The 5,402-nt window shown below is 32.1% G+C and overlaps 1 long non-coding RNA gene across 2 annotated transcripts; it reads right to left on the bottom strand.

The window, feature by feature from the left end:
- Nucleotides 1-682: 682 nt before the first annotated feature.
- LOC126890451 (uncharacterized) lies at nucleotides 683-4,830 on the bottom strand. 2 transcript variants are annotated; one of them, XR_007700319.1, is made up of 3 exons: nucleotides 4,661-4,830; nucleotides 4,167-4,465; nucleotides 683-3,753 (listed from the first exon to the last, which is right to left on the bottom strand). It is a non-coding gene; the product is annotated as an uncharacterized LOC126890451 (long non-coding RNA). The 2 variants fall into 2 exon arrangements; XR_007700320.1 differs by having other exon boundaries at nucleotides 683-2,787; nucleotides 2,860-4,465.
- Between the last annotated feature and the right edge of the window lie 572 nt (nucleotides 4,831-5,402).

Raw genomic sequence — 5,402 nt, forward strand, 5'->3', positions numbered from 1 at the left:
ATTTTTCGTTTCTTGAATTTCCAAAAAAAAATTCAAACAAAAAACAGTTAGAAAAACGAAAATTGGTACGTTTATTTATATTGCAGAGATGAATCGATTTCATTAATTGCGAATTTGTAGTACCGGTCATATGCGTCCGTTTTGGGTAGGTCAAGAGTTATTTTATCGCATAACTTTTTTGCCTTTAATTTTTAAGAATTTGTGACTTTAGATTATTAAATTATGTGCTATTCTAGTACTAAAAGTTGCTCTTGGTATAAGGTAGTAAAATACACTGTTTTTTTTGAAAACTTTTTTGCAGTTTTTTTTTCAAATTTAAAAGACGAAAAATTTTCAAATCGATTTTTCTAGAAAACGGCGTGTCCTACGGACTTAAATCAAGAGCACCTTTTAGTACTAGAATATCTCACAGTATAATAATCCAATATCAAAAATGCTTAAAAGTTAAAGATAAAAAAGTTATGCGATAAAATAACCGTTGCCCTACCCATAACGGACGCCTATGACCGGTACTAGAAATTCACGATGAATGAAATCGATGCATCTTTGGAAGATAAATGTGTGTACCAATTTTTGTTTTTCTAAATGCAAGGGTTCTGGAGGTATCTAAGAAAAACTAATTACAAGACGCCATCTTCAAAGAGCTCTAGCTCCCTTAGGAAGCATTTTCAGACTAGATGAATTGGGTTTAAATGTCTTAAAATTATATGAGGAGTCTCCTGTCTTCGTTTGTCGGTAGAGTTTCTGGACACCCTGTATACATAATATAGGTAAAGTTTTGTTCTGAAGCTATTTCCTTGTGGCATTTTTATAATCAACTATTTTCAATGATTGAATACAAGAATTATTTTGTATTTTGACAATAACACCTGACTTGGGCGTCGAAACGTTAATAAAATCATTTTTTTGGTAAAATTGTGGCTTATTTCCCATTGAAAATAATTGATTAGGTAAAGTTTCATAGTTAACACCAAATTTTCAAGTACCTACCCATTTAAGTACATACACATTTATAAAAACATTGTGAATTTAAAAATGCTTACCTTGATTCGTCTTTTGGAAAACGGAAAAAAACTATAGCTGAAATTTGATACCGTGTTTTTACAGTTGATCGCTGCACAGATTAAATTCGAACTGCCTTTCTTTTTGTCCATATCCATAATTATTATTGCACAATGCACAAAAACAAAATCACCGAACAGAACAACACAAAATCAAAGTAACCCCGAAACAAGCGTGATCTGACAACAACAATCACAAATTGATCGTGTCAGCAGCGGACCTGTGGACCGAAAAAATGGCCGCCAGCCGTGCGCAAACCAGATGCGCGAACTTTTCCCGCCGAGTCGACTGTGCCTTCGGGTTGTTCGGTGGTTCTGTATTCTTAAATTTATAACCTTACTTTTACAAGTAATTAGGATTATTTTATTTACATGTAAATATTGAAACAAGTATTGTACTGTGTCATAATTTAAAACTCATGTTGCAGTATTTTGAAAAAAAAAAATGAAGCTCAAAAGAAATATACTTATACAGTACAAATTATTTTTTTAATGGGAATGGAAATTTACGATTTCAAAGGTTAAAATGTGTTGGGATAATATAGATGGACACTTTTTTATTGTAGTATTAAGTGGTTACATAATTATTCAGAATATTAATAAAATTACTAGTAATTTGAATTAGTTTTAATATGCATTATAATAGTATTAATTCTCATCATGTATCTGGCTAAATAGCTAAGCGCTAAAGCCACAAAATAAAAAAATTGAAAAAAACATTCTTAGTGGCCTAGCACCTTTACTTTGCCTGGGGGCGAGGCGAGTTAATAAATTCTATTTTCTTATTGCAGTCATTTTGTGACGGCTTAAGAAGTTACATAAATGATGTCTTTAGGCTGTGAAATTTTAACCGTAGAAGGACATCTTTATGACTTGTATTTACATGATATAGGGCTTTTCACTTAGTCATTTATTTCGAGCTTCTGTCATGTGTCGTCTAATATTAATATATCTATGTCATATGTTATTGATATTGCCAATGATACAAACCAAAGACGTATGACGTAGATATATTAATATTATGTGACACTTGAACGAAGCTCGAAACAAATGACAATCGATGAAAAGCCCTATTCAATAGGGCATTTCATTCACAGTCATTTGTTTCGAGCTTCTGTCATGTGTCTCATAATATTAATATATTTACGTCATACGTTATTGGTATATGCTATATACCAATGATACAAACCAAAGACGTATGACGTAGATACATTAATATTATGTGACTCATGACAGAAGCTCGAAACAAATGACAATCGATGAAAAGCCCTATTGGCGTCTGCATATCAGGATCCGGTAATACTATATTATTTATCTATGATCAGGATATTGCTGGGTGTACACAAGTAAACAACACTTTTTTGATTAAAAGGTTTATTTCATTAAATCAAAACTTACATGGATACAATTTAAATAAGATATTTTTTCTATTTAAGGCAATATAATATAAGATATATATTTTAGTATAACTCTCCTACATTAACACGCTTTAACACATTCAGTGGCCATGACATATGGGTAGCATCACGAAGGTTTTACGGAAGGTACTGACGACACATAAGTTATGTGAGTAGTACTGTGTAACTAAATAAATGATTTAAGTATGTGGTACCAGCCAAGTGGAGCTTGTTCGAGATGGGCACCAAACATGTTAATCTGGTCATGCACAGAGACTTATACTATAATATGTTATATCTCATATTGCTCACTATTGTAATGAGTGAGCCTGCATACACGAACTATAATATATTATTATGGTTCTGTGTATGCAGGCTCACTCATTACTACTGTAGTGAACAATATGAGATGTAATATTATGAGATATACATATTATATATTATGGTATAGCTCTCCATAAGTGCGAAGTTTCAAACTTAACTGATAACAACTAATGGATACCCTTTTATCCAAAATTTTATGAAAATTTTGAATGGTCATATTGGTATTAATTCCACAACCCCTTCCTATAACAATAGGCCCATTGTTGGATGTTATTGCACTAGTTCTACTGGAAATACTTACTAAAATTGTATGTATCTGCATCACTTAGAAGTCTACCCAAAAAGCTATTAATACTCTCTAAACCATCATTAATACATCTTGTATACATAATAGGATTTTTTTCAGAATCAGATATTTTATTAAGATTTACTTACCATGCCCTATCTATGTGCCAGGCACTTAACAGTCTATTAGGAGCAATACCCATTACATTTGACGAGGCATTGTAAAAGGTGTCGCTTATGCCTGATATGAAAACATTTGACTATACATATAATACCAACACAGACATGTATTTAAAAAATCGGTAAATTAAAGTAGGTATTTTTTCTATTTGAAAATAAGAAAGCAGTACAAAATCCATTCCCAAATTCATCTTTTACTAATACTGTCATAAGTTCAAAGTCATAGGAATTGAGCCTATGAGTTCCATCGATTGCGATAAAGGATTTACCACACTTAATTAACATTTCATTTTTGCACAGTATTAAGGAAAATAAGACAAAAATCATAAATATTAAATTCAGAATGAATATCCATTAGTATGCCCTGTTGTTTGTAAAATAATATTGGACATGAGTCTGTAAGCATAAGATAGTTTAATGTTTGTGATATCTTTACTTGTAAGTAAATTAATTCTTTTTAATTCGCCTCCTATGCTATTATGCTATCCTGAACAGTCTGAAGTTTACTAAAAAAGTAAAATATAGGTATAGGAGAATCAAACACACTAGTTTGAAATTGTAAAATGTAGTAAATATTCATGAGTAATATTTAAAAAAGTGGTTTAGTGGTAACATTCTTGTTTTAAATTATATTGTGTATATCGACGGCGGAAAGGCAGGACCTCATAACTGAAAAATTTGTATAAAATGAGTTACTTCGGTTTTCGATTTATAATAAGTGCATCAGCACCTATTAAACAGCTTTTAGAGCTGGGAAAGCCTTCTAGAAGCCTTCCGGAAACTTTCCCAGCTGTAATCGCTGTTTAATAGCTGCCGATACACTTATTCTAAAGCGAAAACTGAATTAACTCATGTTATAAAATTTTTTCAGTTACGAAGTCCTACCTTTCCGCCGTCGATATGCAAATATTTTACTTACATTTTTGAAGAAAGTCTCAAAATAAACTTTGAAGAGATATTTATCTGATTTTGGTATTTATGTAAGTGCTCTATATCATCCTCGTGTCCGTAATATGTTTTAAAATAGTTTCAATATTTTTAGATACTATTATTCGACTAGTACACCAAATAAACATTTTGCAGGATCCTTGGGATTTTAAAGCTCTTTCTCTATCTTGTTTTGTAAAATAATTTTTTGAGGATCACTTACATATACATTCATAATAAGATGTTTCATGTTCTTGTACTGTTCTCTTTCTGTGCCAATCTAGTGCAAATCTAAAAACATAACAGGTGATTACATGGGCAGTTATACTACTTACAGCTTACTTTGTATCTAATCTATTATCTAGTATTATTCTATTAGTATCTACCTACATAAAACTATCTTTGAAATCTAAATTTTTGATATCAACATCAACCTTAATACTTAAAAAATAAATAATATGTAATGTGGAAGTTACACCTACCTACCTAAAAGTTTTTGAATTGCAATTTTATCAACTGGAAAAGACTGCAACATAATGAGTTTTAAATTATGACACAGCACAATATTTATTGTTTCAATTTATATGTAAATAAAATAATAATCCTAATCACTTGTAAAAGTAAGGTTAAGATTTTTGAATTGACAAAACAGAACTGTCAAATTTAAAACCAAACTGCTATAAAATTTTAAAATTCCCGCTAAAAGGAATCTGGCAACATTGCCGTCGTTTGCTGGACATTTAATCTCTCCCGCACAGATTCTTGTACAATAACTGCGCCAGTTTCTGCGCAAAGAGCAAAAACGTAAAACCTGCTGGTAAAACTTCTAAATGTCATAATGGCGGCTGAAAATGAGATCATATGATTTATGTCTTGATGAATTTATTTGTGTTTTGTAGGCAGTGGCGGCTCGTCAGAGGAGGCAAGGGAGGCTCAGCCTCCCCATAAATTTTTTACACACTATACTGTTTTGTTTATCATGAATCGCGAAAACAACAATTACTCTCACTATTATACAACGTGTAAATTCCATATTATCACTAATTATCCATACGTACGGAGCATTAGCATTAGAACGCATGATCGCGTCTCAGTTTTATTACATATTATTGTAGGCAGGACCCTGGGTTATCCCGAGATGCACGAACGGAGCCGAGAAACCCAGCATTCTCCGCTGCTAATGCTCCGTGCAGCGCAGCAGGCGTTTACGGAGACCCGGTCTCCTAAC

The sequence above is a fragment of the Diabrotica virgifera genome, chromosome 8, assembly GCF_917563875.1.
Source record: "Diabrotica virgifera virgifera chromosome 8, PGI_DIABVI_V3a".
Classification (NCBI taxonomy): domain Eukaryota; kingdom Metazoa; phylum Arthropoda; class Insecta; order Coleoptera; family Chrysomelidae; genus Diabrotica; species Diabrotica virgifera.